The following is a 15,429-nucleotide window of genomic DNA, read 5'->3' as shown; positions in this document are numbered from 1 at the left end:
CTCAAACCCTAGTTCATCTCTTGTATTCGATCTTTGTCTCAAAACCTTAGATTGGTACCTGTAGGTTGCTAGTAATGTTAATTACTCCTTGTAGTTGATGCTAGTTGGTTTATTCGATGGAAGATCATATGTTCAGATCCTTTATGCATATTAATACCCCTATGATTATGAACATGGATATGATTTGTGAGTAGTTATGTTTGTTCCTGAGGACATGGGAGAAGTCTTGTTATAAGTAGTCATGTGAATTTGGTATTCGTTCGATATTTTGATGAGATATATGATGTCTTTCCTCTAGTGGTGTTATGTGAACATCGACTACATGACACTTCACCATTGTTTGGGCCTAGGGGAAGGCATTGGGAAGTAATAAGTAGATGATGGGTTCCTAGAGTGACAGAAGCTTGGACCCTAGTTTATGCGTTGCTTCGTAAGGGGCTGATTTGGATCCATATGTTTCATGCTATGGTTAGGTTTACCTTAATACTTCTTTCGTAGTTACGGATGCTTGCGAGAGTGGCCAATCATAAGTGGGATGCTTGTCCAAGGAAGGGCAGTACCCAAGCACCGGTCCACCCACATATCAAATTATCAAAGTAACAAACGCGAATCATATGAGCATGATGAAAACTAGCTTGACGATAATTCCCATGTGTCCTCGGGAGCGTTTTCCTTTATATAAGAGTTTGTCCAGGCTTGTCCTTTGCTATAAAAAGGATTGGGCCACCTTGCTACACCTTATTTACTTTTGTTACTTGTTACTCGTTATGAATTACTTTATTACAAAACTATCTGTTACCGACAATTTCAGTGCTTGCAGAGAATACCTTAGTGAAAATTACTTATCATTTCCTTCTGCTCCTCGTTGGGTTCGACACTCTTACTTATCGAAAGGACCACGATAGATCCCCTATACTTGTGGGTCATCAAGACTCTTTTCTGGCGCTGTTGCCGGGGAGTGAAGCGCCTTTGGTAGGTGGAATTTGGTAAGGAAAAATTTATATAGTGTGCTGAAATTTACTGTCACTTGTTACTATGGAAAATAATCCTTTGAGGGGCTTGTTCAGGGTATCTTCACCCCGACCAGTAGAGCAAAGAGTTGCTCCTCAACCTACTAAACCTACTGAAAATGTTTACTTTGGAATTCCTTCGGGTATGATATAGAAACTGCTAGCTAATCCTTTTACAGGAGATGGAACATTGCATCCTGATTGCACCTAATCTATGTGGATGAAGTTTGTGGATTATTTAAGGTTGCAGGTATGCCCGAGGATGTTGCTACCTCTTGAGCACTGCGTTGGATTTCCCCGAAGAGGAGAGGATGATGCAGAAAAGTAGCATAAGTATTTCCCTCAGTTTTTGAGAACCAAGGTATCAATCTAGTAGGAGACCACGCACAAGTCCCTCGTACCTACACAAAACGATAGCAACTCGCAACCAACGCTTAGGGGTTGTCAATCCCTTCACGGTCACTTACGAGAGTGAGATCTGATAGAGATAATATTTTTGGTAATTTTGATAGATAGATGCAAAGTAAAAAGTAAAAGGCAAAGTAAAAAAACAAAGCATGTAAATAAAGTGATAGAGATTGATATGATGAGAATAGACCCGGGGGCCGTAGGTTTCACTAGTGGCTTCTCTCAAGAGCATAGATATTCTACGGTGGGTGAACAAATTACTGTTGAGCAATTGACAAAATTGAGCATAGTTATGAGTATATCTAGGAAATGATCATGTATATAGGCATCACATCCAAAACAAGTAGATCAAAATGATTCTGCATCTACTACTATTACTCCACTCATCGACCGCTATCCAGCATGCATCTAGAGTATTAAGTTAAAAACAGAGTAACGCCTTAAGCAAGATGACATGATGTAGAGGGATAAATTCATGCAATATGATAAAAACCCCATCTTGTTACCCTCGATGGCAACAATACAATACATGCCTTGCAACTCTTTCGGTCACTGAGTAAGGACACCGCAAGATTGAACCCAAAGCTAAGCACTTCTCCCATTGCAAGAACTACCAATCTAGTTGGCCAAACCAAAAAGGATAATTCGAAGAGACTTGCAAAGATAACTCAATCATACATAAAAGAATTCAGAGAAGAATCAAATATTTTCCATAGATAATACTGGATCATAAACCCACAATTCATCGGTCTCAACAAACACAATGCAAAAAGAAGATTACATCGAATAGATCTCCACGAGAGAGGGGGAGAACATTGTATTGAGATCCAAAAAGAGAGAAGAAGCCATCTAGCTACTAGCTATGGACCCGAAGGTCTGAAGTAAACTGCTCACACTTCATCGGAGGGGCTATGGTGATGATGTAGAAGCCCTCCGTGGTGGATGCCCCCTCCGGCGGAGCTCCAGAACAGGCCCCAAGATGGGATCTCGTGGATACAGAAGGTTGCGGCAGTGGAATTAGGTTTTTGGCTCATGTTCTGATCGTTCGGGGATACATAGGTATATATAGGAGGAAGGAGTACGTCGGTGGAGCGTCAGGGGGCCCACGAGGTAGGGGGGCGCGCCCTCCACCCTCGTGACCGCCTCTGGCACTGCTTGGAGTAGGGTCCAAGTCTCCTGGATCACGTTCGGTTGGAAAATCACGATCCCAAAGGTTTCATTCCGTTTGGACTCCGTTTGATATTCCGTTTCTTCAAAACACTGAAATAGGCAAAAAACAACAATTCTGGGTTGGGCCTCCGGTTAATAGGTTAGTCCCAAAAGTAATATAAAAGTGGAAAATAAAGCCCAATATAGTCCAAAACAGTAGGTAAAGTAGCATGGAGCAATCAAAAATTATAGATACGTTGGAGACGTATCAAGCATCCCCAAGCTTAATTCCTGCTCGTCCTCGAGTAGGTAAATGATAAAAAAAGAATTTTTGATGTGGAGTGATACTTTGGCATAATTTCAATGTAAATCTTCTTAATTGTGACATGAGTATTCAGATCCGAAAGATTCAAGACAAAAGTTCATATTGACACAAAAATAATAATACTTCAAGCATACTAATCAAAGCAATCATGCCTTCTCAAAATAACATGGCAAAAGAAAGTTCATCCCTACAAAATCATACTTCATTTTCGTCACATAAAGATGTTCCCAACTTCTATACCCCCGATGACAAGCCAAGCAATTGTTTCATACTTAAATAATCTCAAACTTTTTCGACCTTCACGCAATACATGAGCGTGAGCCATGGATATAGCACTATGGGTGGAATAGAATATGATGATGGGGATTGTGTGGAGAAGACAAAAAAGGAGAAAGTCTCATATTGACGAGGATAATCAACGGGCTATGGAGATGCCCATCAATTGATGTCAACATGAGGAGTAGGGATTGCCATGCAACGGATGCACTAGAGCTATGAATGCTCAACAAAAGAAAACTATTGTGTGTGCATCCAACTCGCTTGCTCACGAAGACCTAGGGCATTTGAGGAAGCCCATCGTAGGAATATACAAGCCAAGTTCTATAATGAAAAATTCCCACTAGTATGAAAAGGACAACTTTATGAGACTCACTACATGAGGAACAAGGTGCTACTTTGAAGCACAATATATGAGACTCACTACATGAAGAACAAGGTGCTACTTTGAAGCACAATATATGAGACTTACTACATGAAGAACACGGTGCTACTTTGAAGCACAAGTGTGGAAAAAGAGATAGTAGCATTGCCCTTTTTATATTTTTTTTGGGCCTTTCTTTTTTTCTTTTGGCCTTTCTCTTTTTTTTATTTGGGCAATGCTCTAATAATGATGATCATCACACTTCTATTGATTACAACATAAGGATTACAACTCGAAACTTATAACAAGATATGACTCTATATGAATGCCTCCGGCGGTGTACCGGGATGGTGCAATGAATCAAGAGTGACATGCATGGAAAATAATGCATGGTGGCTTTGCCACAAATACGATGTCAACTACATGATCATGCAATGGCAATATGACAAAAGTAATGTATGTCATGATGATGATGGTGGAAGTTGCATGGCAATATATCTCAGAATGGCTATGAAAATGCCATGATAGGTAGGTATGGTGGCTGTTTTGAGGAAGATATAAGGAGATTTATGTGTGATAGAGCGTATCGTATCACGGGGTTTGGATGCACCGGCGAAGTTTGCACCAACTCTCAAGGTGAGAAAGGGCAATGCACGGTACCAAAGAGGCTAGCAAAGGTGGAAAGGTGAGAGTGCGTATAATCCATGGACTCAACATTAGTCAAAAGAACTTATATACTTATTGCAAAAATTTAGAAGTCATCAAAAATCAAGTACTACGCGCATGCTCCTAGGGGGATAGATTGGTAGGAAAAGACCATCCCTCGTCCCCGACCGCCACTCATAAGGATGCACAAGCCAGGTACACTTCATGTTTCAAATTTGTTACACAACTTTAACCATACGTGCATGCTACGGGACTTGCAAACTTCAACACCAGTATTTCTCAAATTCATAATCACCCAACTAGCATGACTTTGATATTATCACCTCCATATCTCAAAACAATTATCAAGCATCAAACTTATCTTAGTATTCAACGCACTCAAAAGAAAGTTTCACATATCTTGAACACCAAGTATATTAACATTAAGCAAATTACCATGCTATTAATGACTCTCAAAATAATCTAAGTGAAGCATGAGAGGTCAATAGTTTCTTTAAAACAAATACACCACCGTGCTCTAAAAGATCTAAGTGAAGCACTAGAGCAAAAATTATCACGCTCAAAAGATATAAGTGAAGTACTATGAGCAAAACTATCAAGCTCAAAAGATATAAGTGAAGCACATAGAGTATTCTAACAAATTCCAAATCATGTATGGCTCTGTCAAAAGATGTGTACAGCAAGGATGATTGTGGTAGACTAACAAGCAAAGACACAAATAATACAAGACACTCCAAGCAAAACACATATCATGTTGGTGAATAAAAATATAGCTCCAAGTAAATTACCGATGGAAATGGACGAAAAGAGGGGATGCCTTCCGGGGCATCCCTAAGCTTTGACTTTTTGGTGTCCTTGGATTATCTTGGGGGCTCCATGGGAATTCCCAAGCTTAGGCTCTTGCCACTCCTTGTTCCATAATCCATCAAAAGAATTCACCCAAAACTTGAAAACTTCACAACACAAAACTCAATAGAAATCTCGTGAGCTCCGTTAGAGAAAGAAAACAAAAGACTACTTCGAGGTACTGTAATGAACTCATTATTTATTTATATTGGTGTTAAACCTACTGTATTCAAACTTCTCCATGGTTTATAAACTATTTTACTATCCATAGATTCATCAAAATAAGCAAACAACACACGAAAAACAGAATCTGTCAAAAACAGAACAGTCTGTAGCAATATGTAACTAACGCAAACTTATGGAACTCTAAAAATTCTACCAAAATAGGAAGTCCTGGAAAATTTATTTATTGATCAGAAGCAAAAAGAATCAACGCAAAAGCACGTTCATGTGATTTATCATAACTAAATTTGTGCGCGCAAAGTTTCTGTTTTTCAGCAGAATCAAATCAACTATCATCGTAGGTTATCCTATAGGTTCTACTTGGCACAAACACTAATTAAAACATAAAACCACATCCAAACAGAAGGTATATGGATTATTTATTCCTAAACAGAATCAAAATCAAAAAACACAAAATAAAATTGGGTTGCCTCCCAACAAGCGCTATCGTTTAACGCCCCTAGCTAGGCATAAAAGCAAGGATAGATCTAGGTATTGCCATCTTTGGTAGGCAATCCATAAGTGGCTCTCATGATAGATTCATATGGTAATTTTATTTTCTTTCTAGGGAAGTGTTCCATACCCTTCTTTAAGGGAAATTGGAATCTAATATCCCCTTCCTTCATATCAATAATTGCACCAATCGTTCTAAGAAAAGGTCTACCAAGAATAATAGGACATGAAGGATTGCAATCTATATCAAGAACGATAAAATCTACGGGCACATAATTCCTATTTGCAACAATAATAACATCATTAATTCTTCCCATAGGTTTTTTAATAGTGGAATCCGAGAGATGCAAGTTTAGAGAGCAATCATCAAAATTACGGAAATCTAGCAAATCACACAAAGCTTTGGGAATAGTAGAGACACTAGCACCCAAATCACACAAAGCATGAAACTCATAATCTTTAATTTTAATAGTAGGTTCCCACTCATCATAGAGTTTTCTAGGGATAGAAACTTTCAACTCAAGTTTTTCTTCATAAGATTGCATCAAAGCATCAACAATGTGTTCGGTAAAGGCCTTATTTTGACTATAAGCATGAGGAGACTCTAGCACGGATTGCAACAAGGAAATACAACCAATCAAAGAGCAATTTTCATAATTAAATTCCTTGAGATCCAAAATCTTTGGTTTAGCAACATCACGGTTTTTATTTATTTCAATCCCACTTTCATCAATTTCATCATCAAGATCTAGAAACTCCGAATTCTTAGAGCGCCTTCTAGGTAAAGGAAGATCATATTCATATTCATCAAGATTCATATTGCAAAACAAAGATTTAATGGGGGACACATCAATAACTTTTAGATCTTCATCTTGATTTTCATAGGAATTGGAAGAACACGCTTTAATAAAGGCATCTTTGGAAGCACGCATCCTAGCGGTTCTTTCCTTGCACTCATCAATGGAAATTCTCATGGCTTTGAGAGACTCATTGATATCATGCTTAGGAGTAATATATCTAAGCTTTAAAGAATCAATTTCAAGAGAAATTCTATCAATGTTCCTAGCCAAATCATCAACTTTAAGCAATTTCTCTTCAAGCAAGGCATTAAAATTCTTTTGTGAATTCATAAACTCTTTAACACTACTCTCAAATTTAGAGGGCATCTTATTAAAATGTCCATAAGAGTTGTTGAAGGAATTTCCATAATTATTAGAAGGATTACTAGGATAAGGCCTAGGATTAAAATTCCCTCTATAAGCGTGTTTCCAAAACTATTCCTACCAACAAAATTCACATCCATAGATTCATTATTATTCTCAAGCAAAGTAGATAAAGGCATATCATTGGGATCAAGAGGAGTATTTTTAGGAGCAAACATCTTCATAAGTTCATCCATCTTTTCACTCAAAACATTAATTTCTTCTATAGCACTTTTTACTAGAAGATCTTTCAGTGTGCCATTGAGAATAATTAGCCATAATATTATCAAGCAATTTTGTAGCATCTCCTAACGTAATTTCCATAAAAGTGCCTCCCGCGGCCGAATCTAAAAGATTTTTAGAAGCAAAATTCAATCCGGCATAAAAAAAATTTATGATCATCCATAAATTCAAACCATGAGTAGGGCAATTGCGAAGCATTAATTTCATTCTTTCCCAAGATTGGGCAACATGCTCATGATCAAGTTGTTTAAAATTCATGATGTCGTTCCTAAGATTGATAATCTTAGCGGGAGGAAAATACTTAGAGATAAAACCATCTTTGCACTTGTTCCAAGAATCAATACTATTTTTAGGCAAAGATGAAAACCAAACTTTAGCACGATCTCTAAGTGAAAACGGAAATAACTTCGATTTGACAATATTGTTATCTGTATCTTTCTTCTTTTGCATATCACACAAATCAACAAAATTGTTTAGATGAGTAGCGGCATCTTCACTAGGAAGGCCGGCGAATTGATCTTTCATAACAAGATTCAGCAAAGCGGTATTGATTTCACAAGACTCATCATTATTAAGAGGAGCAATCGGAGTACTAAGGAAATCATTATTATTGGTATTCGAGAAATCACACAATTTGGTATTATCTTGTGCCATGACAACAAGTAATCCAACACACAAGCAAACAGAAAGGGAACAAGGAAAAGGCAAACGGGAAAGAGAGGGGGAGATTGAGAAAGAGAGGGCGAATAAAATGTCAAGGGTGAAGTGGAGGAGAGAAAAACGAGAGGCAAATGGTAAATAATGTAATGCGAGAGATAGGGATTGCGATGGGTACTTGGTATTGTTGACTTGCTTGCGTGAGCCTCCCCGGCAACGGCTCCAGAAATTCTTCTTGCTACCTCTTGAGCACTGCGTTGGATTTCCCCGAAGAGGAGAGGATGATGCAGCAAAGTAGCGTAAGTATTTCCCTCAGTTTCTGAGAACCAAGGTATCAATCCAGTAGGAGACCACGCACAAGTCCCTCGTACCTACACAAAACAATAGCAACTCGCAACCAACGCTTAGGGGTTGTCAATCCCTTCACGGTCACTTACGAGAGTGAGATCTGATAGAGATAATATTTTTGGTATTTTTGATAGATAGATGCAAAGTAAAAAGTAAAAGGCAAAGTAAAAACAAAGCAAGTAAATAAAGTGATAGAGATTGATATGATGAGAATAGACTCGGGGGCCATAGGTTTCACTAGTGGCTTCTCTCAAGAGCATAGATATTCTACGGTGGGTGAACAAATTACTGTTGATCAATTGACAAAACTGAGCATAGTTATGAGTATATCTAGGCAATGATCATGTATATAGGCATCACGTCCAAAACAAGTAGATCGAAACGATTCTGCATCTACTACTATTACTCCACTCATCGACCGCTATCCAGCATGCATCTAGAGTATTAAGTTAAAAACAGAGTAAGGCCTTAAGCAAGATGACATGATGTAGATGGATAAATTCATGCAATATGATAAAAAAAAACCCATCTTGTTATCCTCGATGGCAACAATACAATACGTGCCTTGCAACTCTTTCTGTCACTAAGTAAGGACACCGCAAGATTGTACCCAAAGCTAAGCACTTCTCCCATTGCAAGAACTACCAGTCTAGTTGGCCAAACCAAAAAGGATAATTCGAAGAGACTTGCAAAGATAACTCAATCATACATAAAAGAATTCAGAGAAGAATCAAATATTTTCCATAGATAATACTGGATCATAAACCCACTATTCATCGGTCTCAATAAACACACCGCAAAAAGAAGATTACATCGAATAGAGCTCCATGAGAGAAGGGGAGAACATTGTATTGAGATCCAAAAAGAGAGAAGAAGCCATCTAGCTACTAGCTATGCACCCGAAGGTCTGAAGTAAACTAATCACACTTCATCGGAGGGGCTATGGTGATGATGTAGAAGCCCTCCGTGGTGGATGCCCCCTCCGGCGGACCTCCGAAACAGGCCCCAAGATGGGATCTCGTGGATGTAGAAGGTTGCGGCGGTAGAATTAGGTTTTTGGCTCCTGTTCTGCTTGTTCGGGGATACGTAGGTATATATAGGAGGAAGGAGTACGTCGGTGGAGCATCAGGGGGCCCACGAGGTAGGGGGGCGCGCCCGAGGGGGCGCCCTCCACCCTCGTGACCGCCTCTGGCACTGCTTGGAGTAGGGTCCAAGTCTCCTGGATCACGTTCGGTTGGAAAATCACGATCCCGAAGGTTTCATTCCGTTTGGACTCCGTTTGATATTCCATTTCTTCGAAACACTGAAATAGGCAAAAAAAATAGCAATTCTGGGCTGGGCCTTCGGTTAATAGGTTAGTCCCAAAAGTAATATAAAAGTGGAAAATAAAGCCCAATATAGTCCAAAACATTAGGTAAAGTAGCATGGAGCAATCAAAAATTATAGATACGTTGGAGACGTATCAGATGTCATCAAGAAGAAGGTCTTCCCTTTATCTTTGAAGGGAAAGGCATTGACATGGTTTAGGCTATGTGATGATATTGGATCTTGGAACTACAACCGATTGAAATTGGAATTTCGTCAGAAGTGTTATCCTATGCATCTGGTTCATCATGATCGTAATTATATATATAATTTTTGGCCTCGCGAAGGAGAAAGTATCTCTCAAGCTTGGGGGAGGCTTAAGTCAATGTTATATTCATGCCCCAATCATGATCTCTTAAGAGAAATTTTTATTCAAAAAATTTATGCTCGACTTTCTCTCAACAATTGCTCCATGCTCGATACTTCTTGTACTGGTTCTTTTATGATGAAGACTATTGAATTCAAATGGGATTTATTGGAAAGAATTAAACGCACCTCTGAAGATTGGGACCTTGATGAAGGTAAAGAGTCAGGTATAACACCTAAGTTTGATTGTGTTAAATCTTTTATGGATATCGATGCTTTTCGTGTATTTAGCACTAAATATGGACTTGACTCTGAGATAGTAGCTTCTTTCTGTGAATCATTTGCCACTCATGTTGATCTCCCTAAGGAGAAGTGGTTTAAATATCATCCTCCCATTGAAGTAAAAGTAGTTGGATATATTAAAGTTGAAGAAAAGACTATCACTTATAATGTTGACCCTATTGTTCCTACCGCTTATACTGAGAAACCACCTTACCCTGTTAGAATAAAGGATCATGTTAAAGCTTCAACTGTGGTTCGTAAGAGTAAAGCTAGAACACCTACACCCTCTGAGCAAATTAAAGTTGAACCTAGTATTGCTATGGTTAAGGATCTCTTGGTCGATAATATTGATGGGCATGTTATTTACTTCTGTGATGATGCTGCTAGAATTGCTAGACCCGATACTAAAGGTAAACATAGACATGTTGTTGGCATGTCTGTTGTTTCTGTTAAAATAGGAGATCATTGTTATCATGGCTTATGTGATATGGGTGCTAGTGTGAGTGCAATACCTCATTCCTTATACAAAGAAATTATGCATGATATTGCACCTGCCGAAATAGAAGGTATTGATGTTACTATTAAACTTGCCAATTGAGGTACTATTTCACCAATTGGGATTGTTAGAGATGTTGAAGTCCTGTGTTGGAAAGTTAAATATCCTACTGATTTTCTTGTTCTTGGTTCCCCACAAGATGACTTTTGTCCCATTATATTTGGTAGACCCTTCTTGAACACTACTAGCAAAAGTGCCCGTGCGTTGCAACGGTTGAACAACAAAAAAGACATGAACTTTTAGTCCCCAAAACAAAAAGAAATCAGATTCAATCAAATTGCACTAATCTACCATCATTTTACAAATCAAGTCAATAATTATTAAGATAATGGGAATTTTAGGTCCAATCTAGGTAGACATAAGTCTAGTAATACCAATCTCATGTTGTGGATGCTAGCAGTAATTATTTAATTAGAGATGGCAAGCTTAGAAATTTGTTGCTGGTCAAAATGCTAAAATGGCCTACATTTTTGGATAGCACAGAATTTTAAACCTGACATTTAATCATACTAATAAGGGGCCAACTAACTCCAAGGCTTTAGCCTTTAGGAAAATAGTGAAGGATGATAATGGTTAATTAGGCTTCTTGAGACCAACTTGCACGTACAGGTGGTCGGTGTTCGTAAAACTATTTCCGTAGAATTAAAAGGGAAATTGTGTGAAGAACAAAAAATACGCTTCAGTAAAACATTGTGTTACAAACTCCAGGAATCATCTTACTTTTTATTATTTCAGGTGAAACAATTGCTATATGTTGTAGCTGGGAAGGGAAAGCATAAACTGTTTGGCCCTATAGATATCATCAAGCAGCTTATCTGCACTAAACAGAAATGTGATATATGATGAAAGTAATTAGGGAAGAGCAGGGGTACATACTTACCGTGAACATGTACTGAACATGCTTACGGTGAACCTGTAAAGTGATGATGTACTTCCGTTCCCTTGCTGTGATCTCTGTGTCTATTGAAGATTTTTTTTATGTTGTATCGCACATGGCTTTCTTCCTTCTCACATGAAGGATTATATTCCTATACTCCGACCAACTACTTTTATCTATCAGATCACAGATAAGAAATTTGATCAAAGAGCAGCCACCAGTAGTGATTAAGAAGCAGTAAGGCCAAATCATAGCTGATAAATCAGAACAATGCACAACCAACAGTAGTGGTTAAGAAGCACCAAGACCAAATCATAGCTGATAAATCGGAACAATGCACAGCCAACAGTAGTGATTAAGAGGCTCAAAGGTGAGGAGGACGGAATCAGTTACATGTTATGGCGCGCTGATCAGCATGGGGCAGGACAATTTCCTCCATAGCACTGCACACTTCACAACTGAATGCATGCTATCAAATTGGATGCGGTTCTTCCACAGCTTAGTTGAGGAGAGGGGGCGGGAGGTAAGACCCAGCACGGTAAAAGAAGAGGAGCAGCCCGCCGTCCATGTCGGCATCGAGTTGCGATGTTAAACCCAGCTGCCTAGTCACGGCCGTCTTCCACCTCTTGTAGGAACCAAGCCCACCCACGTCCAAACGCAACCTCCTGCTGGCTATGACCGTTGTGTGTTTGAATTCATCTCGTCCCTAACATTCTTCCCCCGTGATTGCCATTGGCAAAGACACATGTTGGACTTCTCATCCCTGTATCCCAGCCGACTGGGGCGCTGTAAATCAAAGCCGCCAACAGCTTCATCCATATAACCGAGGGATCACATCACGACGGAGCCGACAATCGTGTGTGTCTTTCCGTCCTCGTTGGCCACTCAATGTGGTGAGCTGGTAGCTGGCGCCCCTTTTCCCTGATATCTCTCTCGCAATTGTTGCTCTCAGACAACTGGCAGACGTAAAAACTAATAGAATTTGCTATAGAAATCCAACAGATCACTTGATTCAGAGGATGGCAATGGTGGAACCGAACAGATCGGCCGGTGCTAAAAGCTCCACCACCACCACTGTCGTGAGGAAGAAGAAGCTGAATCTGTTGCTTATGTGTGTGCAAGTGCACTGTTGTGAGCCAGAGGTTGTGAGTACATTAAGAGGATACATATACAACACTTGAGCTTGTTATTGTTGGATGACAGGTAGTGCTGATAGTTCACCTGAGGTACTGCTCAACAGTGGTGGCAGAGGTTCATGTGTCTATCTGGTTCTGAAGACTAGAGATGATGTTGAAATAGTTGGTGATGGAAATTCATCATCATCTATCAGTTTATCTGAATCCAATACACTCAATTCAGAATGTTTTTTGTTAAGGCCGGTTATCAAAATCCTGAATAGTAGTTGGTTCATCGTTGTGGTCCATTTTCTACAATCACGATAAAAAATAGACGTTAAACATCTCATACTCACATTGTTTAAACAACAATTCAGAAAATGAATGCATGAAGAGTTATAACCCATCTAGCTTAACATAACTATTTAATAGGTTCAGTTTCTATTCCTGTCAAATCTGAATATAAATACGACAACAGTTACCAACTTCATGATGTGCGTATCAGGACCAAAGAAACTTTCTGGAGTATGCATACTAATACTCCAATTTTGGAGTTGGCATACTGATAGTCCAAAGTAAAAAAGGTACATCATATCATACATTTTTTTGGAGTTTTGATCAAAATTTTCGAAAACGGCAGCCCATTGATATTTGGAAAATAGGTTTGAGGTGAACCAGATCTTGAAGCAAGTTAATTCTCAATTATGTGTCATGTCACAAAAAGCCATCAAAAGAAACCGATCAATCAATTCAGATCAAATTCTACTGACACGTCCATCTCCCTTGTTCATCCAGAAGGAAGCAGAAATAGGTGTCCTAACAACCAGCGACACCAAGAGAACCACAAGCGGGACGGCCATCAGCCACACACCTCCCACGCTCGGTCAACGTGGCTCTGCTAGAGGATAACCACACGGGCATCGCACTGACTCGAAGACCACATGCATGTGGAGCATGATCATGGCGGCAGACTCTGATGACCACGAGTGCAGCAACTCCGGCGGCCAACAAACTTGTGTATGTGCTAGGTACTGTTGTGAATAGAAGGAACTTGCAAGCTTGCTATGAATGTGATGAAAAAATGGCGTTGTAGAACGGTGATGTCCTGACTTGATTGAACTGGAAACAGAAAACAAAAAATGCGACAAAGATGACCAATTGTCGAGCTGAATGTGGTGTGTACTTGTATTAGTTAAAAGTGATTCATTAGTTGTACGATTTTATGTTTGAAAGATGGTTGGAAGAGAAATCTTATTTACATGTAGATTAATTCTGTAGATGACTGGTCATGTTTTTGCTTGTTCGCAAGCTGCAACATCTGAATTTCTTTACTTTGGACATGGAATATGTAGACCAATGGAATTTGACAGCATAATAGCATCTGTATATTACAAAATTTGATAGGCCAATGCAATTTGACAGCAGCTGAAGAACATGGCGATTGAGGACCATATCGAGGGGGAGTAGGAAAAGAGGGGAGATGAATCGATTACCTACTAAAAGTGTACGCCACCCATGGCCTGCTTGGTGTTGCTCGACCGGCCGACTCTAAATCCCTCCGTCTCCCGTGCCCGCCCACCGTCGCCCCGCTCCGGCGAGCTCCCGCCTAGGACGCCGCACCTCCCCTCCTTTCTCCCTTTTTCTCTCCCTCACCTCTATTCTTCTTTTTGCCCAGGAGCCGCAGATGCCATGTATCCACCCAGGAAGCCAGGCCCCGGCCTTCCTCAACGTCACTGGCGACCCCGAGGTTGCCGCCCGCCTCCGAATCGGCGTCCCCAGCTCCTGCCATGTCTCAGGAGCCTCTTCTCCTGCCGGAACAGCTATGCGGCGCAGCACCAGCACAACCAGCGCGCCGCCCCTTCATAGCCGGTGCCGTTGTCGGCAGATGACAGATCCAAGACGTGCAGAAGATGGCTCGGCTGCTCCGCCTCCATCTACAAGCTCCATGACGCCATCCCACGGTGGGTCACGCTGCACCCCCCGCCTGTCGAGAAGAGCTGCCCTCCGACACCGCAATGGGAGCTGACGAGAAGCAAGCATCGGGCATCCACGAGCTGTGCCGGCGAGCATCGAGTGAAGAAGCTCCTGCAGCAACCGCAGCAAGGGCAGAGCGAGGCGGCGTTGGGGAGCGGGGAGGGTAGCAGCGGGAGCAGGGAGGGCGGCGGCCGCCGCAGATGTCCGTGCGCTCCGGCCAGCTCCGCGTCGCGCCTGAGACCACCCCGAGTCTTCCTGCCGAGGCCTCCTGCCCAAGAATGACAGGATAAGAGACGCGCGGTCGTGAGCCAGTCCAATAAGAAATAAGGGTCGCAGGCATAATTTCTAACAAATGCAGGTGTTTTTACGCAAAAACGAAACGTTTTTTCCAGAGTGCCACTTACCCAGGGACTGCGGGTTGTACTGCCCTAAATCACAGGGACGTTTTTGAAAAAGTGCCGTGACGGTGAACCCGGAGACCCAATCCGTGCTTTATTATTAGGGAGAGATTAATCCTAGGATAGACTGCGAAAAGGATATTGTTACTGTTGGGTTAGGGGATATGTCTCATGATTTTAATTTTGCTAAATTTCGAAGACAACCTCATGATAAAGAATTGCCTAGTAAAGATGAAATTATTAGTCTTGCCTCTATTGCCGTGCCTCCTAATGACCCTTTAGAATAATATTTGCTAGACCATGAAAATGATATGTTTATGAATGAAAGAAGGGAAACGGATAAAGTATTCTTTAAACATGGACCTTTATTGAAACACAACTTGCCTG

At 40.6% G+C, this 15,429-nt stretch overlaps 1 long non-coding RNA gene across 1 annotated transcript; it reads right to left on the bottom strand.

Annotated features, from left to right (window-relative positions):
• Positions 1-11,840: 11,840 nt before the first annotated feature.
• On the bottom strand, positions 11,841-14,916 carry LOC119275820. The gene is made up of 2 exons (XR_005135882.1): positions 14,164-14,916; positions 11,841-12,982 (listed from the first exon to the last, which is right to left on the bottom strand). It is a non-coding gene; the product is annotated as an uncharacterized LOC119275820 (long non-coding RNA).
• Positions 14,917-15,429: the final 513 nt, after the last annotated feature.

Source organism: Triticum dicoccoides, chromosome 3B (genome assembly GCF_002162155.2).
Source record: "Triticum dicoccoides isolate Atlit2015 ecotype Zavitan chromosome 3B, WEW_v2.0, whole genome shotgun sequence".
NCBI classification, from domain to species: domain Eukaryota; kingdom Viridiplantae; phylum Streptophyta; class Magnoliopsida; order Poales; family Poaceae; genus Triticum; species Triticum dicoccoides.
This window is presented reverse-complemented; position numbering and strand designations above follow the sequence as displayed.